Raw genomic sequence first — 13,201 nt, forward strand, 5'->3', positions numbered from 1 at the left:
ATCTTCATATCCTCGGATGTCGAAAATGCGTATGTTTAATGGCTCTCCCGTTTCAGATTTTAGGACATAGGCCTTTACCTTAAAATACGTTTGTATGTTACACTAAAAAAGCAGATGTGTATTTGCTATACTTTACTAACTATAACCGGCAATCAATAATGTATTTTATAGGTTAACAGTTTAGAGTAATCTTTCGTTACGTCCGCTCTCCTTTTACTAACTTCCTGAATTAACCGTTCTCAAACGTTGTCGGTTGAGAAGACTTTAACTTGTTATTTCTAAAGACTTATTACTGAAAATAGTTGTTAAAGGTGTGTCAAGACACGCTTTCCGTAAATATATGTGAAATATATGATGCACAACTTTATAAGTCAAACTTCATCAATGAAGCAGCAATAACAACAAGAGCAATGTTTGGCATGAAGAAGTAAATGTTTCGTGTAAAAGATGAGAGAACAGAAAAAGTACCCGTTTTAAAGAACAATTGTGCTCGATTATAAATGTAAGTGTTATGATTTATTCAAATCGCATTGATTTTTCAAATGTTTTAAGAACTAATTTAAAAGAAGAAATGTCAAAAGTAAGACAAATACAGTTACAATTCTCATCTCATAGCCCACTGTCATTGTTTGAAGTGTTAACAAAACAGCTTTAATAGATTTCGTTCTGACTAAACGGACGGACAGTTGAGCACTTAAAAGAATTGAATTGCCAGCCAATTAAATAAAAGTATTAAGTAGTTACGGAATGAATACAATGGATCTCTTTTGACTTAAACACCGGTCCATCCCCTTCCTACTACCCATGACCCATACTTATTCAAGAAAATATAAATAACTCTAATTGAAATACATCATTTAATTTATTTTAAAAATACGATATCTATATAATTTTAGAAAGACTATGTTTAAATGCGAAAAACAATAAATTGCCTAAAATATTTAATACGTTCCATATATACCCGAAGATGCATGACAAACGGATGATGGCTCATATCCAGCTGCATATAATAGTTTGTCTTTCTAGATCTTTTGTTTTGCCACCGGTCACTCATTATGTAAATTGTATAGATCCCTCACTGTGGCTTCAACAGGGATAGGACTCCTAAAGGGGCAGGACGGGAAGTGGTTGCACACTTGGTTCAAGCGAGCGAAATGGTTGCAAACTTACAATATGGCGGATATTTTCTCAAATTATCACGTGTTCGCTTGTTTTTTTTATCAGGTAAGTTGGTTTCTATGGTATTTTGAACTATATGGATATGTGCATGCATCAGTTTTATGTCTACGTCACACTCGGTTTTGCGTTTCAGCGTTGTAGATTTCGAATTCTCGAAGTTATTGAAGGTATAAAATGGTCATGTTCATATTTTGATATTTGAATTGCGTCATTTCTTGCCGGTTTTTTTTTTTTGTATTCTAATAACCAAACTAGCCTGTTTTGGGGCCCTTAAACGAGACAACACAACTAATTGTGAAGAATTCTATAAATGTTTGTCTCTGCATGTTTTCGGGATAGTGCTATACCCAAATAAACCTTGTTCAAGCTCTTTTTTATTGCAAACTTGTACTTCAAGCAAATTCTGTTGCAAAATTTTCTGAAAAAAATAGTGTCCGGTTATCAGAGAATGTTTATTGTGCAACTCGTGTACATTTCTTTTCTGTTTAGGGTCGTACATTTTTAGCCCTTTGATATTTTAGGGTTAGTGTTCCTAAATAATTTAACATCTTCCCTGTTTATAGATTCAGCTGTCTAGATTGCAAGCAAAAATAAAATTAAACTTTCGGAGACATTGTCTATAGGTACATTTTGTCTTTTGGATCTTGTCCATCTATACACACTATACAGACAACGACTTTAACATGCAGTTGTTTTCTTTCAGATCTTTTCAGGTCTAGATGCTATGAGCATCAGACGCTATTATGACCCGAGAGCATGAACATGAATCTTCATTAGTTTAACAAGCTACGCTAACACGTATATCAGAAATAAACCTTAGGTAAGTGTTATTGGTATCAAAGACAATTTATAAAATTTTGTAAGCCTATTCTTATTTTCTATTCCTATTCTGAACCAACACTTTTAGCAGTCAGATACATATTTTGCGTAATATCATAGTACACACAAGGAATGTTGGTTACCAACCAGATATGAAAAGTGAATTAATTGCAGTGCCATAATACAGATGAAATATAAGTATTGCTACAGAAATAAATGGCAAGGACAAACTTTGAAATGCCGTTTACTTGCAAAATTTATTTTAATTGTTAGAAACAAAACAAAAGCGTCAAGTGCTATGTTGGATGTTCAGTTCTTTATATTATATTTTGTTTATTTTGCATTACATTGCAATATATTACACAAGGAAAGGAAGCGTACCAAAGTATGGAACATTAAGAAAATTGAATGATATATCAAGAGGTGTTCGACAAGTTAAGTCAATTACAGGGATGACGAGTCCACTAAGACTATATTTTGAGCGAACTCACAAATTAAAATACAGCGCAACAGTTACGCTGTATACAGTGGATTGAAATTGATAAACTATAACAAGAAAATGTTCGGCTGCGATTAAATCCGTCTTCTCTGGAGATGAACAAACATAATTATTATGTTTTCTGTTGATTACCACCACAAATTTAAATGCCAACTCTACTGTTTTCAATTTTGCCTTAATAAAGTTGCTTGTGTCCAAGATTACATCTTAAAAAGTTTTGGGATACCGTGCAACTTGGGTTTTGTCTTAGCCGAAGTTGTTTGTGGTACTTCTTCTTTCTGTTTAATATCATTCAATTTTCCAATCAGAAACTTTAAACGACAAAATTAAACACGTGATAAAATGATGGGAACTACATTCATTTTTCAGCAGATGTTACACTGTAACATAGATGAGATAAACATTTTATCTCAGTTTTACTCTCATTGTACATCGTCCATGTGTTTTAGTGTTAGTATCGAATTATTTATTGTTTTGATACACAGTAGTATGACTTATAAGATATTCAGAGACGATGTTTTAGGTTTCAGAAACAAAGTATGAACTATGCCGCATGTCCTTAAGTGGGTATTTTACATGTATCTTATAACCAACACTCAATAGCCTTGTTTCGTATTATGATCATGTTATATCGACACAAGATTGCGCAGGTGGATGAACAACTACTATAACTTCTAATGAGTTCAAAACATTTTGCATCATAATCATATCTTAAGACTGGGATATATTTAATCTAGAAATGAAACATAACGTATGCATTTATGTCATTATGTTATTACATCACTGTTGTATATAAATGTGTTGTTTTTTTTTTACTACCAAAACTACATATACTAATATTTTACAGTTTTTATGAACCGGTTTGCATTAAGTAATTTCTTGGGCAAGATACACACAAGGCTAGTGCACGCCATAGCAAAACACCGACCATTTTATTTCACTGATCTTTCAAAATCACAAAAAGCTAAAAAATAAGTCTCTGTTTTGTGCCCAAATGTCGTTATACGTGATTAGAAATAGAATTATAAAATTTCGCGCTATCTGCTGCAACTTTGAGGAAATTTATGATTTGTCTCTTCAACAATTTGCACAGTAAACATTATCTGAGAGCTTTAAAAAAAGTTTGCAACGGAAATTGCTTGAAGTACAAGTTTGCAACAAAAACTAGCTTGAACAAGATTTATTTGGGTATAGCACTGTCATGAAAACATGCAGAGCCAAACGTTTATAGAATTCTTCACAATTAGTTGTTTGGTCTCGTTTAAGGGCCCCAAAACAGGCTAGTTTGATCATTAGAATATAAAAAACGGCAAGAAACGACGCAATTCAAATATCAAAACATGAACATGACCATTTTATATCTTCAATAACTTCGATAATTCGAAATCTACACTCCTGAAACGCAAAACCGAGTGTGACGTAGACATAGAACTGATGCATGCACATATCCATAAAGTTCAAAATACCATAGAAACCCGCTTACCTGATAAAAAAACAAGCGAACATGCGATGATTTCAGAAAATATCCGCCATTTGTAAGTTTGCAAGAATTTCGCTCGCTTGAACCAAGTGTGCAACCACTTCACGTCCTGCCCCTTGCTCCTTAGCACGTTGATTTAGCTGACGTTTACAGTGTAGTAGAGCAGAATAACAGAATCGTTGTTTAATTATTGTTTTTTTACACACTATCTTGACACATGTGGCTATTCCTGTTCAAAAATAATTCACTGATCGTTCTTAGAATGTTTAATAAACTTAGAGAAGCAAGATCGGATCTAGAAGGTGACTAGGAAAACAGGCTGGTCAAGTTATCTCTCGACAAGGAAGCATTGCGTAAATGCCTTACTCATTAACCACCCGAATTACGCGGAGAGCCATGTCCTCTGAAGCATCTAAAGGCTTTACTTTATCAAAATTAACGAATGAATAGATAATCATTTTAATGTACTACAAGATATAAGCCGCCGCAACGCAGGGACAACTTGCATAAAGATATCTACTCAGTTATAAGTCTAGAAAACAATCATTAAATGAAATTGTTTGATGATTGTCAATTTGCAAAATCTACACTCACGGTACTTGTTACAACTGCTTGACCATCTCTGGCAGGAGCAATTTGTGCAACGTTCCTCGAAAACACGGTTGACAGAGTGTTAACGAAACTAGATTTGCCAGATCCGATAAATCCTATGAGCAGTATATTATACTTTCTGATGTCTAAACCGGGTAGGGGTTCCATTTCCATGAGTTCCTGTTTCATTCTACGAAATTCTTCTTCCTAAAATTCATATCAGCTTGCAATATTAAATAAGATTGTATTGGCAAAGTCTAAACGCTTTCTCTGATAAACGAATAATGTTGGGACTTCAAAAGGATAATTAATACTTTGCCATGTAGATGTTGTGTTTTATAATACATAGCAAAGTGTCATTTTATTGCTTTTTACAACAACATGTAATATATACCGCTATCTAATTTTAGACTTTTTTGTGTTTTCTTTTTTAATATTTTGTCTTTTGGTACCATAATGAATGTACGAAATTCAACTGGTGGGCATTACTTCTATGTACACTCTGATTTGCCTTTGCATATGAGTGGGGGAGAGGTGGGCGGGTAATGAAAGAAAGAATGAAATCAGGTTTAAAGCCGGTTTAAAAAACTATTTCTGTTTCTGACACTAGCTGTTCCAGTGCGGTGCGTCACTTCATTCCTTTAATTGTTATGCTCTTGTCTGTTTTATTTTTTAAATGGAATTTTAATGCAAATCATTAAGCAACAATACAAACACTGTTTTCTTTTTGGTCTCTGTTCGGTGAGGCTGCTTTCCCGCAACCATATTTGCGTTTTTCTATCTATGCTCTATGCTTTTTAGTATTTTTTATCATACATAACCATTTCACATAACATTACCTTCAGTTCTTGCAACCAATTGTCTTTAAGTTCGTCATCTGAAAAGAAATATATATGATATGTATCAACACTGTTTGCCGTTTTAGAGAATAAACAATGACACATATTTGAACGGCCTACTTCTAGATAGACAGAATTCAATAAAAGAAAATTTTAGAATAAGCGTAAATTGATTTGTTCATACATTTTTACATATATTTTCTAAAAAAAAAAAGTGTTTATATTTTTGCAAGTAGTATTAGAAATACCGATTTTGAAACAGTATGACCCCCCTTGACCCATTACCCCTATTCTATAAGTGGACTTTAACCTTACCCTAAACTTAAAATACTAATTTGGTACCCTTGATACCCTGAAAATCTTTTAAATCTTTAGTTAAACCGAATGAAAACCTCTGGTTTAACCAAAAAAAAAAAAAAAAAAAAAAAAAGATTTTGAAACAATTTAACCTCACTTAACCTCTTATCCCTATAAATTTTAACGACACCGGTGTCGTTTTCTTTAACAAGTTTATCAATCAATATCGTTTGTAAAGCGACACCGGTGTCGTTTTATTGGTATTTATTTTCATTCATAAAACCGATATGTTTACATTTGTAGTACAATCCCGTTTAAACTTCCTTGTGATCGATTTACGTTTTACAGCTGATTTAATATAAGTGTCATAGGTAAATCAAGTGCATTGTTTAAAAATGGCTATGTAGGAAACCACAAATTTAACCAATCAAAAGCCTGCCATTTTTCTGCCAAGTTGGCAGACACTGCCACATTCCTGCCACTTGGCAAAACTTTGGCAAAATTTGACAGTAGTGTTATAACAAAATTTTGAACACATTATATTTTATATATTGTTTTATTAGTATATTTTTTACAACAAAATTACTGTATTTCTATTCTTTTCTTTTACTCAAGACTTTGTGGAGGGGTACTTCTCAAATCTGAAATATAACGATCTATTCATAAAGTCGACATTGGAAACTAATATGTTTATCTTGTTATACCTTGCACGCCACCGAATCAATAATAGATTAAAGCTATGGGCACGTAATAAATTCTATATTACAAGATTTAAGTACAAACAACTGAAATCACTCAACCGTTTGAGTATGCCATAGGCATATGCATGATTGAACATACGCTTTTGAGAGTAGTTGGAATATTCCCATTATATTAATTATTCCAGTTAAATAAAAACATAGTAATTAAAACTTTAATTAAGCTTTTAATTCAAAAGTTTGTTTCTATCATGGAATGCATGTTCATTCGATACAGGTTATACATGTTCATCCGATATAGATTCATCCGGTATAGGTTCATCCGATACAGCATCCGATACAGGTTCATCCGATATGTATAATCTGATGTAACTACCCTCCAAAAGCGTAAAATTTATTTCTGTAGATGTTGAATCGTTATAAGGATTAATGTCAAACATTGTTCCTTGTGTTAGATGAACTTTATTTTTTTTTCTTATACATAGATATTAACTGATCAGTGTCAAAGTCCTCGGCTACTATATTTACAATATTGATAAATGTACTAAGAATTATATTATCATTTTTATTCCAATGTCTAAATATAAAATGTGATATTGGGCTTTTAATCAGTTTATCCGGTTCACCTAGGGGCCTGGCCCCCGTTAATAAAATCTTAATATTTATTATATACATTCCGGTTTTTTCGACCACAAACACACCCCTCAAAAGCGCATTTAGTACAGTTTCACTATATTGTTGGTTTATGAGTATAAAATCTCTATAATCTACGAAAATTCCAGGTCTTAAATGAAATGCATTTAAATAGTTCAAACCGGCCATATTTTCATATGTTGAATATATCCAGGCACCCTGACGGCTAAAATACTTTTTCATTTGTACGTAATTATAAAAACTGTTATATTCAAAGAGAAACACTTCATGTCCCACTTCCTCTAGCCTTTCTTCTATTTTCCTGTCTTTCTTTTTAAGTTTAAGAATTATTTCAGCTAAATCATCAATTCGTTTTGTTGTAGCAACTTTATAAGTAAGCAAATTGTCAATAACAACATTTGTTTTAGCTAATTGTGTTTCTTGTTTTAAGAAAGCATCTTTTACTTCTATAATTTTTTCCCAATTATTAGAAATTTTTTCATCATTAGTAGAAATTTCTTCGACATTATTGGTTATTGCTTTAGTATTAGCAGTAATTACTTGGGTATTAGCAGTGATTGATTCTCCTTGTTTAGCTGATATTTTAACTGCAGAGTCCAAATCATTTATTATTTTTTTAATTTTATCATTAATTATGTTAATTGCTTCAGTATTAGCAGTAATTAACTCTCCTTGTTTAACTGATTTTTCAACTACAAAGTCCAGTTCATTTTTATGTTCTTCAACTTCAGCATTAAGCTGCGTCATATCTTCTTGTAATTTTTTTGTAATATTATTTAATTCTGCATACTTTAAAATATGACGGTTGTCAACAATACTAATCCAATTTCGAATTTGTTTTTTAAAGTCATCGTTTTCAGAATTGAGCTCTTTTTTAAAGTCATCTAATGCTGTGTCATGGTCATCACCTCTTTGTGAAGCTGCCTTTTCCAATTCAGATTTATATTCTGCAAGTTTATTTGAAATTAATCTAATAAAAATCTTTATGCTTTTTTTCAGTTTCAGTATTAGTTTATTTATTTCTGTTCTAATTTCTAACTGATACATATTTTGTAACTTTTTTCTCAGCTTCAATAATCTTGTCTTTTAGTTCTTCATGTTTAATCATAGTATCATTTATTTCCTGAACTTGAGTGTATAACTTTTCAAAATTGGCTTTAAATACTTTTTTTATATTGTCATCTGTCAAATCAGATTTCTCTTCAAGTACTTTAATAGAATCAACCATAGCTTTCATTTCTTCTCCAAGTTTACCTTGTAATTCAACTATTAATAATGAATTCTTTTTAAAATCTTTTGTTAATTCTTCAATATTCTTTACTTCTGCTTCTAGTGTTTGTTTTATACTTTTAACATCTTCAAGATTATAATCATCTATTACACTTTGAATTTTTTTATACACAAACCGTCTTGGAACTGCATCAGCGGATTTATCTGGATTTCCTAGGTTGATTATTTCATTACCTCCCATATCTAATGCTCTGTTCATTATGTTATCAAGTTCCTTATTTCTGTGAAGATATGATTCCATGTCCTTTTTAAGCTTTTTGTATTGTTTTTTAGTAGCATAATCACTTAAATCAATATCAAATTTAACTTTACTTATACTGTCAGGTTCACTTATTTGTTTTACATCATTAAAGACTCCCATCTATATATTACCAGTAAAGTTTTTTCTTAAAAACTTCCTTGGTTTGTCAATATATAAGAAATCATATTTTTGATTTGTTGCATTAACAAAAGAATCACGATCTATATTTTGTTCATTACAAATCATATCATTTTCTCGTTTACCTGGACTTTCAAATAAAATATAATGTGAACAGTTAATTCGGATATCTTTTGGTGTTTTATAGTAAGACTGACTTAAATAAATAACACAACAGTTTTTGTGACGTCCTTGAATAAAGTATTTTGTTATTTCATTTTGAACCTTTTTTATCTTCACATACAAAATCATCAAATATTACTACTTTTTGTTTTTCTGATTCAAGATCATTATCATCAATTATTTCATTATTAGATCACTCAAGTATTTCATTTGGATCTACTTTAATTTTTTTTTGCAATTTGGCTTAAGTGGTTAATTAAATCTTGATATTTAGATTGTTCTAGGTTTTTAGCATACAAGTATAATTTATCATAATATATAAGAGGTTTTCGAAGTATATGCATTAATGTATTTGTTTTTTCCAGATCAAGAAGTCCACATATTAACATTCTAAAACATGAAATCTGGCATAAAAGGATATGTTGTTTAAAGTTATTGGATTTATCACTTTTTGTATCATAATTTGGAATTTCCATTTATATAATATTAACATTATTTTACAATATCTTACATTATCTTACATTATTATATAAATGCAATCAAAACTTAATGAAATAAGAATAAGAAAAAAATTAGTCGGGCAAAAGATGAGAGATCTTAGAGAAGAAATAATGAGAGAAAAAATTAAAAAAGCTACAAATCGGGATATGTACACTGAAATTTATAAGCCAATTACTGAAGGAACAGAAAGTCAAAAAGAACAATTATCAAGTCAGTTAAAAGCATTACCTGGAATTAAGGAGCAATTAGCGTTACTAGGTGATGAAATGAAAGACATACAAACATACCAGGGTTTACCACAGCTATTCCAAGAACCACCACCATTATTACCATCAAAACCGGCTCCTTATACATCAATAGATTGGGGAGATGAATTTCGGGAATTAGAAGATTATGGAAAAAAAAGATGGGAATAACTGAAACAACTGATGATACAACTGAAGAATTTCCTGATATTGTTGGGACAAGACCGAAAGCAAAGGAAATACCTACAGTAGATTTAGATGCTTTTCTGGATAATAATGTTTTAGAAGAATATAAATATTACAAACCGTCTAAAATGTTTGACTTTTTTACTGCAGATGAATCTAATCCAGATAAAATAGATAAAGACGATCTTGAAGCTACAATAGATGGTGTTACTAAAAATATTAAAAAATTAAATGGTCCAATAGCTAGCAAATCAAATTCAAAAGATCTAAATAAGCAAAAAGAAGCAAAAGAATTAAAACATAATCGAGATGAACTCATAAAGTACAAAGACCGGTTAAATAATATTCTTGGTATGGCTTCTACATATGGACAAGGAATAAAACATCATAATCCATATAAAGTTTCACCAAATGGACAATATGGTAATTTAATTATTAACTTAAATAAACTTTATGATCAAAACAAATTAATTGCTAAGGATAGAATAACTGGAAAAGAAGTCATTAACACTAAAGTAGATGATGATTTAATTGATTTGACTAATAAAAGATATAACAATAATAAAAAGTATTCAATTCATTCAAAAAAAATATTTAAAGAATTAACAGAAAAGTCAGGATTACCTATCAATAAAAGATCTATGAAATTTAAAAAAGTAATTAGGGGACAAGGTTATGACGTTTGTCCATGTAATCCAAAAGAATTGGTTAATGACTTGGAGTTAATCTGTGGTTCAATTAATGCTGGAAATAATAATGAAGAACTAAAAAATGAAGGTATTAGCATAATTGATGAACTATTAAAAATGAAAAAATTGTTACCAAAAGAACATGAAATGTTATATAAAAATTATTTTTCTTGAATATATAAATGGAACAAAAAATAGTATTAAGTTCTGAAACAGTTAAAAATGATAACAAAAATACTCCGAGTGATTTTACAATTAGATTTAGCCGTTCTTTAATTTTAGATAAAAATAAAACTTATGTTGTTGGTTTGGATAGTATTAACACTATGACTTACTCTTGGCATAATATTAGTGATGAATATGACAATAAAAGAATTCGTTATCATAATGGTAAGGATTGGAAAGATATTATATTTACAAATGGTTCTTACAGTTACACAGATATTAATAATTATATTAGGGAAACATTACTAAGTAATGATGATTTTGAATTTAATAAATCAGAAATTGCTCCAATAAGTTTGGAATTTGATTTAAGTAGTTTTAAGATTTTGATTTCAATTACAGATAATTTTATGTTGGATTTAAGAATGTCAAATTTTCATACATTGTTTGGATTTGAGAAAAAAGCATTGAGAAATACTGAATGGGGAACTACCAACACCAAATATAACTAACTCTGTGGATACAATTTACATTCATTGTGATCTTATTGATAATTCACTGTTGAATGGTAATTTTAGTGATATTATCTATGCTTTAAGTACTGCAGATTTAACAAGAGCTTATCCATTTACAAAAGAACCACAAAGAGTTGGATATTCTGAAATTATAAATATATTATAAATTCAATTAGAATATATATTACAGATGTATTTGGTAGAATAATTAATTTTAATGAGGTTGAAACAAGTTTTACACTAATTTTAAAAGAAATATAAATTTTAGTTTTATATAATGTACAAAAAAGTTTATGACAAAAATAAAGGAATATTTATTAATGTTGATGCTCACACGGGAAAAGAAATCATACACGGTACAGGTATCTTTGACACTTTAACGAAATTGCTTTCAAGCGGAGTTGCATCTTCAATTAGCACAGCTGGAAAAAAAAGCTTTGGAAACAGCAGGAAAAGCAGCACTTGAAAGTGGAACAAAAAAAGGTTGGAACGGAGAGTTGGAAATTTAGCTGCTGATAAAATTGTTGAAAAATTTAAAAAGAAACCTGCTCCGGCAGTTGGTAATTTAATTGCCAAGGAATTACAAGAAAAGAATAACAGTAAAAATAATAATGGTAATGAGGAGGATATTCATATGAGAATAAATAGAATATTGTCAGGATCTGGAACTTCAGCTCGACAAAAACGTAATAACAGATTAATTTATAAAAAAAATAAAATAATATATAATATATACATGTTTAGAACAAAACAATATTGTGAAAGATATGAATTAACTCCTATTCAATTAGATACAGCTTTAATATCTGTCTTGGGAAATAGTGTTAAGCAACAAAAAAAACGGATATCACTTTACAATTAATGATAGAAGCTCATATTTGATTGGTTTAATGGTTATTTTGAAGTAAGTTTTAAAGTAAATAAGCTTGCTATGGTAATAATTATGCTGGCGGAGATCAGATTGCTCTAATTAATAATGCAGCTTCATTAATTGATCAATTAGTGGTTAAACAAAATGGAAAAATTGTTTATGATTGTAATAATTTATACAAAGTAATAAATGTAAAGGATTTAGTTGAACTATCTAAGGATTATGCAGAATCAACTGGAACAAATGAATTTATCTCTTTAGATACTACTGCTGCTGCTGAAAGTAGAAAAGATAATGACGATTATAATTAGGGGTTTGCTATTAGAAAGGCATTAATCCAAGGTGGTAATGAGGTAAATGCTAAGATTCCATTAAATAATTATTTATTTTTTCAGGGTTTAGAAACTAATATTATACCTCCAAGTCAAATTCAAATAACACTACAGCTGACAGATGATGATGAATTAATTTTTAGAGCTAATGCTGCTGATGCTGGTAGAGTAATTGTAACTAAATTAATTCTATGGGTTCCACGTTTGATTTTTAATGAATTTGGGTTTGATCTAATTACTACTGAAAGATTTAAAAAAGCAAGATGGTCATACCTTAGGGAAATGGTGACACAATCAACTGATACACAACAAAATAATATAACCTTTAGAATAACAGCTGGTGTAACAAAACCACAACATGTATTTGTTTATTTTCAACGACCTGACAAAAGTAATTCACAAAAACATAATCCACATTTATTAGATACATTTAAGGTAAATGCTAATAATTATAATTGTACATTGGAATCTTGTCGTCTTGAAGTTGGTAATGGTGTTTTTTATCCGGAAACAGAATACACAAGTATATCAAGAATATATGATGATTATTATTATAAACAAAATAATAAGACTACTGGAAGTCTGCTAAATAGATCAAATTTTTCTAATTTATTTGGATTTATTCATTTTAACTTGGAATATAAAAAGGAAGTAACCACAGAAGATCCTAAGCATATTACATTAACAGCTAAATTAAATATTCCACCAGCAGCTAATATTCGTGTTTACGCAATTGTATTGTATGAAGAAACAGTTGAAATAAATACTATTGGAAATGAACTTGTTATTGTTTAAATAAAATAAATTTTA

Source organism: Mercenaria mercenaria, unplaced genomic scaffold, assembly GCF_021730395.1.
Source record: "Mercenaria mercenaria strain notata unplaced genomic scaffold, MADL_Memer_1 contig_4355, whole genome shotgun sequence".
Lineage (NCBI taxonomy): Eukaryota > Metazoa > Mollusca > Bivalvia > Venerida > Veneridae > Mercenaria > Mercenaria mercenaria.